This window comes from Garra rufa, chromosome 2 (assembly GCF_049309525.1).
Source record: "Garra rufa chromosome 2, GarRuf1.0, whole genome shotgun sequence".
Lineage (NCBI taxonomy): Eukaryota > Metazoa > Chordata > Actinopteri > Cypriniformes > Cyprinidae > Garra > Garra rufa.
Window position 1 is genome coordinate 43,395,057 of NC_133362.1, and position 13,818 is coordinate 43,408,874.

The following is a 13,818-nucleotide window of genomic DNA, read 5'->3' on the forward strand; positions in this document are numbered from 1 at the left end:
AAGGGCTACTCGGCAGCAGGTCAGGCCGCAGCCTGCCTTCACACCATGGCAGTGCTGCAAGCATACCAGGCCGACCTGCTGAAAGAGTTCGATGAAGGCGAGGACGGGGCGGCGGTCGATGTCAGCGAGCTGCGTCGTACCGCCGACCTTGCCCTGCGAGCCACCAAAGAGACCGCTCGAGCTCTGGGGCTGCTGGACGGGAGCAGCCCCGCCCGAGTGCCCGCTCCTCGTACCGGGAAGAACAAAAGCGGAGCGTTGCTACGAGGACTCCTCCTCGACATCAGGGGTCCCGTAGGCGCTCTAAGTCGGGGGCTTCTAAGCCTAAGGACGACCTGAGGGCCGTCCTTCAGGCAAAGAGGTCCTCGGCAAAGAAGCCCTGACGCCAGTGGCTCTGGGCTTCGGAGGGCAGGCCCCCCTGGGCTAATAACATCTCCCCAGTGCCCTCTGGAGATCCGTTCGCTAACCCTGCCACCTCAGGTGCTTCAGGGCGCAGCGATCTCCCGCGGTTTGTCCCCCCTGCATCCGCCCGTTCGCGTAGCGGGACAGGGGGACTCGCAAACTCTAGTACCACCAGAGGTCAGCCTCGAGAGGCTGATTCCCTTAGTAAATCATTTGGCAGCGTGGCAACTTCTGCCAAACGTGCCTCAATGGGTCCTGCAAACAGTAAAAAGAGGTTACAAAATTCAGTTCGGCGCTCGGCCGCCGCCCTTTCAGGGGATCACCACTACGGTCGTGGCCCCTCAGCAGGCTCTGGTGTTGGCACAAGAAGTAGAAACCTTTCTGAGGAAGGAGGCCATCGAGGTGGTCCCTCCTCATCTCGCAGAGAGTGGCTTTTACAGCCGCTACTTCATAGTTCCAAAGAAGGATGGAGGGTTACGTCCTATTCTAGATCTCAGGCTGCTCAATCGCGCAGTGCTGAGACTCAAATTCAAGATGCTTACTATAAAGCAAGTCATCTCTCAAATCAGGTCCGAGGACTGGTTTGTCACAATAGACCTCAAGGACGCTTATTTCCATATCTCCATCCTTCCACAACACAGGAAGTTTCTCAGGTTCGCTTTTGGGGGCAAAGCTTACCAATACAGAGTCCTTCCTTTCGGTCTAGCACTCTCACCCCGGACTTTCACCAAGTGTGTAGATGCTGCACTGGCTCCTCTGCGACTCCAGGGCATCCGCATATTAAACTACATAGACGACTGGCTCATATTAGCGAAGTCGAGAGAACTGGCGGTTCGACATCGAGATGTCGTTCTCGCCCATATGAAGTCTCTGGGGTTAAGACTGAACGCCAAGAAAAGTGTTCTTTCTCCAGTTCAGAGAACCACTTATCTCGGTGTAGTCTGGGATTCAACCACGATGCGGGCACAAATGTCTCCCGCTCGGGTAAAGTCAATCCTCCATGCAGTCATGAGAGTCAAAGAAGGCCGATCACTCACTGTAAAGCAGTTTCAAGTACTGCTCGGTCTCATGGCAGCCGCGTCCAACGTGATCCCTTTTGGCCTGCTGCATATGAGACCATTACAGTGGTGGCTCAGAACCAAAGGGTTCTCCCCGAGGGGCAACCCATTCCGTTTGATCAAGGTCACGCGGCGCTGCCTTCGTGCCCTGAACATTTGGAAGAAAGTTTGGTTTCTGTCCCAAGGCCCGGTGCTGGGAGCTCCTTGTCGTCGTGTAACACTAACGACAGATGCTTCGCTCACCGGGTGGGGAGCGGTCATGAGTGGCCACTCAGCCCAAGGTCTGTGGAGCGAGCACCATCTCAATTGGCACATCAATTGCCTGGAAATGCGTGCTGTGTTTTTAGCTCTAAAACACTTCCTACCAGACCTCACAGGGCACCACGTGTTAGTTCGCACCGACAACACATCAGTGGTCGCCTATATCAATCATCAGGGAGGTCTGCGTTCGCGCCCCTTGAACAAGCTGGCACGCCAGATCCTCCTGTGGTCCCAAGGGAAGCTCCTCTCACTCAGAGCAGTTTATATCCCTGGACATCTCAATGTGGGAGCAGACGTCCTGTCGAGACAGGGGCTGAGGCCCGGGGAATGGAGACTCCACCCAGATGTGGTGGAAGTCCTCTGGAAGAAGTTTGGGGAAGCCCAAGTGGATCTTTTTGCGAGCCAGGAGACAACGCATTGTCCCCTTTGGTTCTCTCTGTGTCATCCAGCTCCCCTGGGTCTGGATGCTATGGTACAGGCGTGGCCGAGGCTTCGCCTGTACGCATTTCCCCCGATCGCTCTGCTCCCGGGAGTTCTGGAAAGAGTGCGCCAGGACGGGATTCGCCTCCTGCTGGTGGCCCCGTTCTGGCCGGGTCGAGCCTGGTTCTCAGACCTGATGTCTCTCCTAGACGGCCCGCCATGGGAAATCCCAGTCAGGAGAGATCTCCTCTCACAGGCAGGAGGGGCAATTCTGCACCCTCGCCCAGAGTTGTGGAAGCTGTGGGCGTGGCCCCTGAGGGGGCACGACTCCTAGACTCCGGTCTCTCAACTGAGGTGGTTGAGACCATCCTTCAATCCAGAGCTCCCTCTACGAGAAAGATGTACACCAGGAAGTGGAATATGTTTGTCGCCTGGTGCAGGCAGCACCAAATCGAACCAGTTCACTGCCCGTTGGCTTCAGTGCTGGACTTCTTGCAAGCCCGCCTTACGACCGGCAATGCTCACTCTACTTTGAAGGGCTACGTGGCGGCCATAGATGCCTTCCACGCTCCCTTCGGTACTACTTCCCTTGGAAGACTTCCCCTGGTGTCACGATTTCTCCGTGGTGCACTGAGGCGATCTCCTCTCTTAAGAGAGTGGGTGATCTACAGGCCCTTTCAGTGGCCCCCTCTTTTATCGACTTTGCCCCTGGAATGGTCAAAGCGTTTCTGCACCCTAAGCCGGGCTACTTACCCAAGGTGCCGTCAGCAGTGCCACGGCCCGTAGTGCTTCAGGCCTTCTGTCGTCCCCCATACACGGAACCGGAACAGCAGAAGCTTAACTGTATGTGTCCAGTGCGAGCACTGGACACATATGTCCACAGAGCTGCCCTGTGGAGGAAGACGGACCAATTATTTGTGTGTTTCGGTCCTCGCAATAGAGGTCTTCCAGCTTCTAAGCTGACTCTAAGTCGGTGGATTACGGATGCCATCTCAACTGCTTACAAGTCCTCTGGTCTTCCCTCTCCGATGGAAGCCAAGGCGCACTCGACCCGCAAAGTTGCGGCGTCCAAAGCATTCATGTCAGGGGTCCCCCTGCAAGATATCTGTAACGCTGCGGGATGGTCCACGCCGCTTACATTTGCCAGGTTCTATGAACTGGATCTCCCCTATACTCCGGGCTCTATGGCCCTCCTCTCTGACGCTCCCTCTACGAGCAGAGCTGTCTAACTGTGTTTTGCTCCAGCAGACTCCTCGAAACTAATTTCTCCTTACAACTGATTCGGGCTACTTTCGCCCTCTCTGCAATGGCCGAGGCCCTTGCCTGCTCTGACAGCACTATTATGCTTGATAGCAACAACTACACTGGGCTACTTTCGCCCTTCCCCCGGGGGGGCTGGAGCTATCACCATAGGCTACTTTCGCCTTTTAAATACGGGCTACTTTCGCCCTCTACCTCGGGCTACTTTCGCCCCTTTAGCCACGGGCTACTTTCGTCCGTTGGCAAGTGAGACCGAGACCTTCGTTTCACTCGGGCCACTTCGGCCCTTCAGACAAGCTGACACTATCTGCTCTGGGCTACTTCCGCCCATATATTCAGGTGGGCTGAGGCCCCCTCGTCTACCAGGGGCTACTGTCACCCCCTTTTACTACGGGCTACTATCGCCCTCTACCTCGGGCTACTTCCGCCCTATTTCCAGCACGGCTGAGGCCGCAGTGTCATGCTTGGCAGCATTTATACTCTGGGCTACTTTCGCCCCTTACTCTGGGCTACTTTCGCCCTTTTCCACGGGCTACTTTCGCCCGCTTGCGAGTGAGGCTGAGGCCCTCGCACCACTCGGGCTACTTCCGCCCTGCTGGTATCCATTCACGGCTGAGGCCGCTTTATGCTTGAGAGCAACTATACTCAGGGCTACTTTCGCCCTTTTGACGAGAGAGGCTGAGGCCCTCGCTCCACTCGGGCTACTTTCGCCCTTCTTCTAAAACGGCTAGGGCCGCACCTTACTCAGGGCTACTTTCGCCCTTTTTTCATGGGCTACTTTCGCCCTTCTCTCTCCACCCGCTCCACACAGAGCAGGGCTTGGAATTCTGGCGGCGTGGGCATATCGTTCCCAAAGCGGAGTGACGCAGCTCGACGTTCCCGTAGGGGAACGCCTCGGGTTTCGTATGAAACCCTAGTTCCTCTAGGGAACGAGACGCTGCGTCGCTTACCACAATTCTGGCATCCCTGCAGCGCTCCTGGTGGCAGAAGCTGCTGGCTGCATTCACCGCATGTGCTTTATAGCTTCCTGGTTCGACGTCACCCCGTCCGTGACGTCATACGTAACTCTCTATTGGACTGATTTCACACGTGATTCAGAGCGTGGGCACGCTGGAGGCGTTCCCAAAGCGGAGTGACGCAGCGCCTCGTTCCCTAAAGGAACTAGGTTTTCATACGAAACCCGAGGCGGTTTTTAGGTTGAATCTGGTTAAAACTTTTTACAGTGTGGAACTGAGAATCTATGCACCGTTAACAGAGGTTGACACAACTGAAGGAGGCTCATTATGTACACAATGAACCGTGGTGCCACCACAGTCAGGAGGCACACTCACGAAACTGTGGGTGCACAATCATATCGGCACTCATCAACACATGGCTGTCAGTGGTTTGAGATTGTAGCTCTGTGTAGCTTTGTTTTCTATTAAAATCTTACTATCTTACTACAGATAATGATCTTACTATCACTCTCTGTTGTTTCAACTGCTAAATATAACTAAAATGTCACCATGTTTTTTATATTATCTATCAAACTGACTAGACATTGTTCGCATTTAATCTAAATTGCTAGTGCAGCACATTACTATTCCATTAGTCTGTTAGCTTGACTAGGTGACTGTGACGAAACACTGCTGTTCCGTTCTGATCAAAACATCAAACAGGTTTACTCCACTCAGTGACACACCCACTAAGGAACCTGGCGAACACCTTGGCAAATTTAAAAGTGCTGGCTAATGCTAAACATTAATTCAGTAAGATTGTTATTTACGTCGACACAAATGATGTTCGGCTTCGCCTGTCATATGGAATTGATGTTAATTGGCATTAAAATTCTGCAATAGATCATTATCTAATCTTGTAGAGCCATCACGTCTACCACAGAAGAAATGCAGAAGCTAGAGTTCTTACTAGAACCAGGAAGTATGACCATATTAGCCCAGTTTTGTCAACACTACACTGGCTCTCTATTAAACAATAAATACAGTCAAGCCCAAAATTATTCATATCCCTGGCAAATTCTGACTTAAAGTTACTTTTGTTCAACCAGAACGTTTTTTTTTTTGTTTGTTTGTTTTTGTTTTTTTTAGAAATGACACAGACTTCTCCCAGAAGACAATAAGATGATGTACAAGACGGCTGTTGGATTTCCTCACAGGAAGACCACAAGCAGTACGGGTCGGCAGTAACACATATAACAACATCATTCTTAACACGGGGACACCTCAGGGATGAGCCCCCTCCTCTTCACTCTGCTGACCCACGACTGCACACCGTCACACAGCTCCAACCTCTTCATTAAGTTTGCGGATGACACGACTGTGGTTAACAACAAGCATGAGACAAACTACAGAAGCAAGGTGAGCCGCCTGGCCACATGGTGTGGAGACAACAATCTCTCTCTGAATGTGGAGAAGAGGAAAGAGATTGTTGTTGACTTCAGGAGAGCGCACACTCAGCACGCTCCTCTGACCATCAACAGTGCGTCTGTGGAGAGAGTGAGCAGCACCAAGTTCCTGGGTGTGCATATCACTGAGGATCTCCCATGGATGAACAACACCACTGCACTGGCCAAGAAAGCTCAGCAGCGTCTCTACTTCCTCCGCAAACTAAGAAGAGATAGAGCACCAGCCCCCATCATGTACACATTCTACCGAGGAACCATCGAGAGCATCCTGTCGAGCTGCGTCACTGTGTGGTTTGGAGCCTGCAATGCGTCCTGCCAAAAAATTTTACAACGCATAGTCAGAGCAGCTGAGAGGATCATTGGTGTCCCTCTCCCCACCCTCCAGGACATCTACAGCACATGTCTCACCAAAAAAGCCCTCTGCATAGCAGCTGATCCCACCCACCCAATGCAAAGCTTTCTTCAGCCTGCTGAACTCTCTCCCTGCTCTGCCCCCACTCCCCTCACTCTCCTCTTCTGCCTCTCAAACTTTCTGAACTCTGACACACACACACACACACACACACACACACACACACACACACACACACACACACACTGACCTGCACCAGTCACTTTGTGCAGCATTGGTCTGCCAACTACCTCACACTGCTCATAAGACTCTGACATTTTTACACACTTACAAGCTCTGTTGCACTATATTGTTTACATGGTTTGCACTCTCCACCATGTCTCCTTACTTGTATATTGTATTTTTCATTTTATATATGTTTATTTTTGTATTTATTCATATTTTTTAAATTCTACCTTCGTATTTAATGTTACTTTTTGTATTTAATGTTACTGTTTGTATTTAATGTTACTTGTATGCACCATGGGTCTGAGAGTAATGCAATTTCAATTCTCTGTATGTCCTGTACATGTGGCAGAATTGACAATAAAGTTGACTTTGACTTTGACTTTGAACTACAAGAGCCATCATTGTGGAAAAAAAATACTTCTCATATTTTATTTACATTTGAACAAAAATTGGTTTGTCCAAAATTATTCATACCCTTTTCAATAATCAATTGGAGGTTGGAGGGTCTCCTTGCCATCACCCTGATCTTTAGCTCCCTCCACAGATTCTCAATTGGATTTAAGTCAGGAGTCTGGCTGGGCCACTGCAAAAATTTAATGTTTTTGTCTACTAACCATTTCTTCACCATTTTGCTGTGTGTTTTGGGTTTAGTGCCCAAGGCCAAGTTTCTCTGCAGACTGCCTGATGTTGTTGTTGTTGAGAAATTTTGATATATTGCTCCTTTTTCGTGGTCCTGTTTACTGTGATTAGGTTCCCTGGTCCACCGGCTACAAAAACACCCCCAAAACATTAGGTTCCCACCACTTTGTTTGACAATGGGGATAGTGTTCTTAGGGTTGGAGGCTTCTCCTTTTTTATGCCAAATGAAGGCTACATCATTGTGGCCAAACAATTCAATTTTTGTTTCATCTGACCATAAAACAGAAGACCAGAAGTCTTCTTCTTTGTCCAGATGAGCATTTGCAAAGGCCAAGCCGGCTTTTGTGTGCCTTATTTGGAGAAGTGGTGTCCTCCTTGGTCTGCGTCCGTGGAACCCAGCGGTTTGTAGTGTCCGTTGGGCTGTCTGCCTTGAGATGTTGCCACCAGCAGAGCCCAGATTCATCAGGATGGCCTTGGTGGTGATCCTTGGATTCTTTTTTACCTCTCTCACTATCCTCCTGGCCAACACAGGTGTCACTTTTGGCTTCCGACCACATTCTCAGATATTTTTTTTTACAGTGCGGAATGTCTTGTATTTTTTAATAATACTTTGCACTGTAGCCACTGGAACTTCAAAACATTTAGATATGGTCTTATAGCCCTTGTGAGCAGCCACAATGCGCAGCCGCAGGTCCTCAGTGAGCTCCTTTGTCTTAGCCATGACTGTCCACAAACCAACAGCAGAGAGCTTCTGTTTTTCACCCAGTGAATCAGGGTAATTAGGATGCTGTAGAACAGCTTGGACTATATGGAATGGTATAGAACAGTGGTTCTCAATCCTAGTCCTGGAGGACCCCTGCTCTGCACATTTTGCATGGCTCCCTTATTTAACACACCTGATTGAGATCTTCAGCTTGTTAGTTCAGTTCATGGATCTCATGGTCAATGAGCTGATGATCTCAATCAGGTGTATATGGAACTTTGGATGATCCCATTGACTGTGACAGTTTGCAAAGGGTTTGAATAATTTTGGACATGCCACTTTTTGTTCAAATGTAAATAAAAGCTGAGAAATACACAATGATGCCTCTTGTACATTGTCTTATTATCCTTTGGGAATGCCTGTGTCATTTCCGGTCCAAAAAAAAAATTGCTGGTTGAATAAAAGCAACTTTAAGTCAGAATTTGCCAGGGGTATGAATAATTTTGGGTTTGACTGTACATATTAAAATCTTAATTACTTATAAAGCCCTGAATGATTTAGCTCCTCAGTATGTGAGCCACCTTTTTTCACATTATAGTCCTTCACATCCACTGCGATCTCAACCGATCTGAACATCTGATAATACCTAGAATATCAATCAGTGTTTTTTCCTATTTAATGCCCAAATTCTGTAACAATCTACCTAACATTGTTTGTGAGGCAGAAACACTCTGTCAGTTTAAATATAGATTAAAGACCTGTTTCTTTAACCTGACTTACACAAAACACTGGCATAATAGTATCTGAACTGAACTGAAAAAAAAAAAACAAAAAAAAAAACAGCTAAAACCAGCCTAGGCTGGCTGGTCGTAGCTGGTTTAAGCTGGAAGTAGCTGGTTTTAGCTGGTTTCCAAGTTGCCAAAACCCCTCTAAGACCAGCCTGCTGACCAGCTAAAACCAGGCTGGTTGACAGGCTAAAACCAGCCAACCAGCCTAGGCTGGTTTTAGCTGTTTTTTTTTTTCACTAGGGATGACATCACTGAATTAATCATTAACTGACTTAAACTGGAAAACTGAGTGTTTACTATAGTCCTCTTGCATGATCGACACACTGTCTTCCTGTTTAATACTGTAAAGCTGCTTGGACCCAATCTGTATTGTATGAAGTGATATATACACATGTACATATATACAGTATGTCACAAAAGTGAGTACACCCCTCTAGGGCTGCCGCGATAACCGCAATATCGCAAAACCGCGCTATTGACGAGCATAACCACAGAGGAATGCATCAACCGCAGCAACCGTGATATTTGCATATTTTCTTTTTCGTAAGGTTTTGCCCTTCTCGCTTTACACTTAATGCATGTGTACTGAATATTAAATTAGTAATAAGTTAGTAATGATGACATAATGTGTACCGTGCTGATTTGTACAGAGGCTCAGTAGATTTGCACTTAACAAGCCTAAACAGACAGCGAATGAGAGAGAGATCGACTGAGCGTGTGCGATTACCTGCGTCTGTCTTTCAGGTCAAGTCAGGTATATATGTGAAATTAGCTTGTCATGTCCAAGAAAAGCGAAATCTCTGTCTTAGCATTGATGCTCTGCTGGTCAGCTGAGCCTTTAAAAGTGGCAATTAAAGTTAAAATGATTTCAACAGCGTGTCTCAATATTACCGCAAGGGAAATTCATTTACAGCGACAGCCCTTTAAACGTCACATTTCAGCAACCATTTTAGTATATCTTCTCAAGGGACAATACTATGGAAATGACTTAACATACATCCATTATTGTCAAAATGGCTGGCAACAAAAGTGAGTACACCCTAAATGAACTTGTCCAAAGTGTCAATATATTGTATTAGCACCATTGTTATCTGGAACTGCCCTAATCATCCTGGGCATGAAATTGACCAGAGCTACACATGTTGTTGCTGGGATCCTCTTCCACTCCTCACAAAGCTGCTGGACGTTAGACACATGGTGTTTCTCCACCTTACGCTTGAGGATGCCCCACAGGTGCTTAAAAGGCTTAAGTCTGGAGACATACTTGGCCACTCCATCACCTTCAGCTACCTCAGCAAGGCATTTGTAATCTTGGTGATGTGTTTGGAATCATTATCATGTTGGAAAGCTTTTGGAGGAAAGGCATCATGTTCTGCTTCAGAATGTACAGTACATAATGGAATCCATGTTTCCCTCAATGAACTGCAGCACCAGTACCAGCAGCACTCATGCAGCCCCAGACCATGATGCTACCATCACCATGCTTGACTGTAGGCAAGACAAACTTTTCTTGGTACTCCTCACCAGGGCATCGCCACACGTGCTGGACACCATCTGAGCCAAAAAAAAGTTTATCTTATAGTCTTATCAGAACACAGGACATGGTTCCAGTAATTCATGCTCTTGGACAGGTTGTCTTCAGCAAACTGTTTGCAGGCTTTCTTGTGAGCCAGCTTCAAATGAGGCTTTCTTCTGGGACGATGCCTATGCAAACCGCCTTGTTGCAGTGTGCGGCGTATGGTCTGAGCACTGACAGGCTGACCTTCTACTTCTTCTTCCATCTTGGAAAACCTCTGTATGACCCTGACCACTGTAGTGTAACTCGGTTTCAGGGTGTTTCTGAACCTCTTGGCCATCTTTGAGGAGAGCAATAATTCTAATTTTCAAATCCTCAGAGAGTTCTTTGCCATGAGATGCCATGTTAAACAATCAGTGGTCAGTATGAGAGAATTGTACTTAAAGCACCTAATTTTAACTGCTGTAAAACAAAATACAGAAGTTTGTATGGTCCTGTCAAGTAGTGTTGCTTTCGTCAATGAAAATTATGACTAAATATAGTCGTCAACGAACCTTTATCACATGACGAAAACGAGACGAGACTAAACGAAAATGCTGGTCATGTGACGATGACTATAATAAAATGTATAATGCAATATCGTTGACGAATAAAAACGAGACTAAATGTGGTTTACAAAATAAAAACTATGCTAAAATGTCTCTTCATTTTCGGCGACGAAAACGAGACAAAACAAAATGTTATAACGTTAGATTGATGTGCACATGCCCAGTAGCCAGAGCTGTATCCCTTCTAGCCTAAACCGCAGGCGACGTCGCTTTCTCAAGCCCCACTCGCGGAATTATCTAGATAGAAGACGACTACAGACAATGTTAAGTCTGACACAGAGAAAGGGGCCGATGGCCGGTCAGCTGTGGTTCGTCTTTGGGAGAAAAAGAAGAAACGACACATACATTTTTTCCTACTTTTTAGTAATGATGGGAAAATGAAGCTTTTCGAAGCACCAAAGCGTTCCCCTCAACTGTATCGTGAAAAGCTTTATTACTCGAAGCTTTTCAACACGTTGTACACTAATGACATCTTGTGGTCAAAGGTGGAAAACGTTTCTTTTGTGTCCCAGATGTCAAAGCGATTTTTGGACAGTTTCATAAAATGAATCAATTTGTGCTACGAAAACCATAAGAAATATTTTACTTACACAAATTAATTAATCTGTAAATAAACTTTTAAAAGTACAAGCATGATTTGTGTAGCCATAGATGATCAAAGTAAATTAAGAATATTGTTAAATTGACAAATATTATTATTAATTAGAAGTGCTTTTGAAGCGGGAATCACTACAAAATGAACATGCACAAAACTACACATGTACATATTTATTTGTATTATGATTTATTCTTAATAAAGAAGTGAATGACACATGAAACCTGCGCAAGGGGTTTGTGTTGTTTGAATCAGAATACAAAGCAGTCACGTTTGTTAAACTTGAATATATAATTTTTTTCTGGCATTGTCATGTGATGCTATTTTATTTATTTTATTTTATTTATTTTATTTCAATCTATGTGTGTACTTCTAACATGTTTGGTAGGTAAAATAAATGTTGTCATTTCAAATTATAGCATCTTCCATGTCTGGAATGGATGTATTCTTGAGCTTATAAGGTAACAATAATATAATAATCTTGTTTGAAATGGGTTTGGCTAAAAGAAAACTTTGGTTTCGTCTATACTACTAGGTACTTATACTATATTGACTGGGTTAAATAAAATTGCAATACTAAAAATAGACTAAAATACAATTTTCATTGACTAAAATTGACTAAATGTCATCAGTTTTCATCGACTAAAACTAGACTAAAATGTCATCAGTTTTCGTCGACTAAAACTAGACGAAAATAGTCATGGGTAATTCTGACTAAAATAAGACTAAAATGCTCAGACTTTTAGTTGACTAAAACTTGACTAGACTAAAAAGAGTATGAACGTGACTAAAACTAATAAAAACTAAAATGACAGCTTCACACAAAGACTAGACTAAAACTAAAACTAAAATCAGCCGCCAAAAACAACACTACTGTCAAGCAAACAAAAACATAAAGATGGTGAATAGGACATGTGGCTTTGCATGGTTAAACAACATACTGCTGTTATCACTTAGGATGTACTCACTTTTGTTGTCAGCTATTTTGACAATAATGGCTGTATGCTGAGTTATTTTTAAGCGACAGTAAATATATACTGCTATACAAGCTGCACATTGACTTCTCCAAAATATATCCAAGTTTAATTTCTATAGTATTGTCCCTTGACAAGATATACTAAAATGGCTGCTGAAATGTGATGGGTGTACTCACTTTTGTGAGATACTGCATATCTAACCATAATTTGAAAAACCATAAATTACATGTGTATGTTATTTTTCTTAGTTGTTATTTGATTAATACCCGTCTTTTGTTATATTTATACACAAACTGTAGGTTTAACAATATCAGCATTCTTTCATCATCACTTTCCCAAGAAAAATAAAAAAAGGTTGATGATTATTTTTCTTTGTACTGTCACTGTGAACAAAGCACTAAATGGCTTTTATGGGAAATCTCTGTGTGCCATCTTGACTTTCATTTTCCTGTATTCTAGCTTTTTTCAGGTTTCGATTGTCACTCCCATGCGCAACATGCACAACAACTTTTAGGGATGAAGTGACACTTCATTAATGAAAGTCAGCTACATTGATCTGCATTCTGAAGTTATTGGCATGTGGCTGAGAGCCAGCTCCAAATGATGACAGAATGTATTCCAATGAATGGGGTGATACCTGAATTAATTTTTATATTATTCAAATTCTGGTAATTAGATCCATTATTTTAACAGCAAAGAACATTGAAATTAGGGATGCACCCCATATTGCCCAATAATCAGTATCAGGCATTGACAGACTGTTGAAAACCAGCTGATGATAAATTATATCGGCCAAAAGGGGGCAGAAAAATGTGTCAGACTCCAACATGTGTGTAGTAAATGTGCTTTGTGCAGAATTTAGGGCTGTCAAAATTAATGCACTAATAACATATTAATGCAATCTCACTTAAAGTTGACCTATTATGACCTAAGTCTCTGATGTCCCATGAGTGTGTTTGAGAGGAAATGTGCCATTTATGTGTTTGTCCCTTCAAATGCAAATTCAAAAGGGACAAACACAAATTCTTTTCAGAAGAGGGTGGAGCTTCAAGAGTTAGGTGCACCCAAATTTTCAACCACATCGCATTTAACACCGCAGTTTTACAAGTTCACTCTTTTTTTTATTAAATCGCTGTCCATATTGGCAATATTGACTTGCAATTGAGAAGTTAGATCACAGAGCCCTGTGTGGTATGGTATGGTATGGTATGGTATGGTATGGTATGGTGACCCACACTTGGAATTTGTGCTCTGCATTTAACCCATCCAAGTGCACACATACAGTAGTAAACACAAACTACTTTAGTTGGGGGTTCAGTGCCTTGCCTAAGGGTCTCACCTCAGTCATGGTATTGAGGGTTGAAAGAGCGCTGCTTATTCACTCCCTCCACCAACAATCCATGCCAGACCTGAGACTCAAACCCGCAACCTTCGGGTTACTGTGTGTTGCTAATGATTCACGGGTAATGAGAAGTAGCATATTTTCCCCGAGTTTAATAAAACACCTCACGAATCGCTCATCCACATACATGGGGATCAAGCAAGGAAAACATTTTCACAAGTATACATCCAACTCACAAACAGTCACAAACAGTTAGGAAATAAAAAAAAAA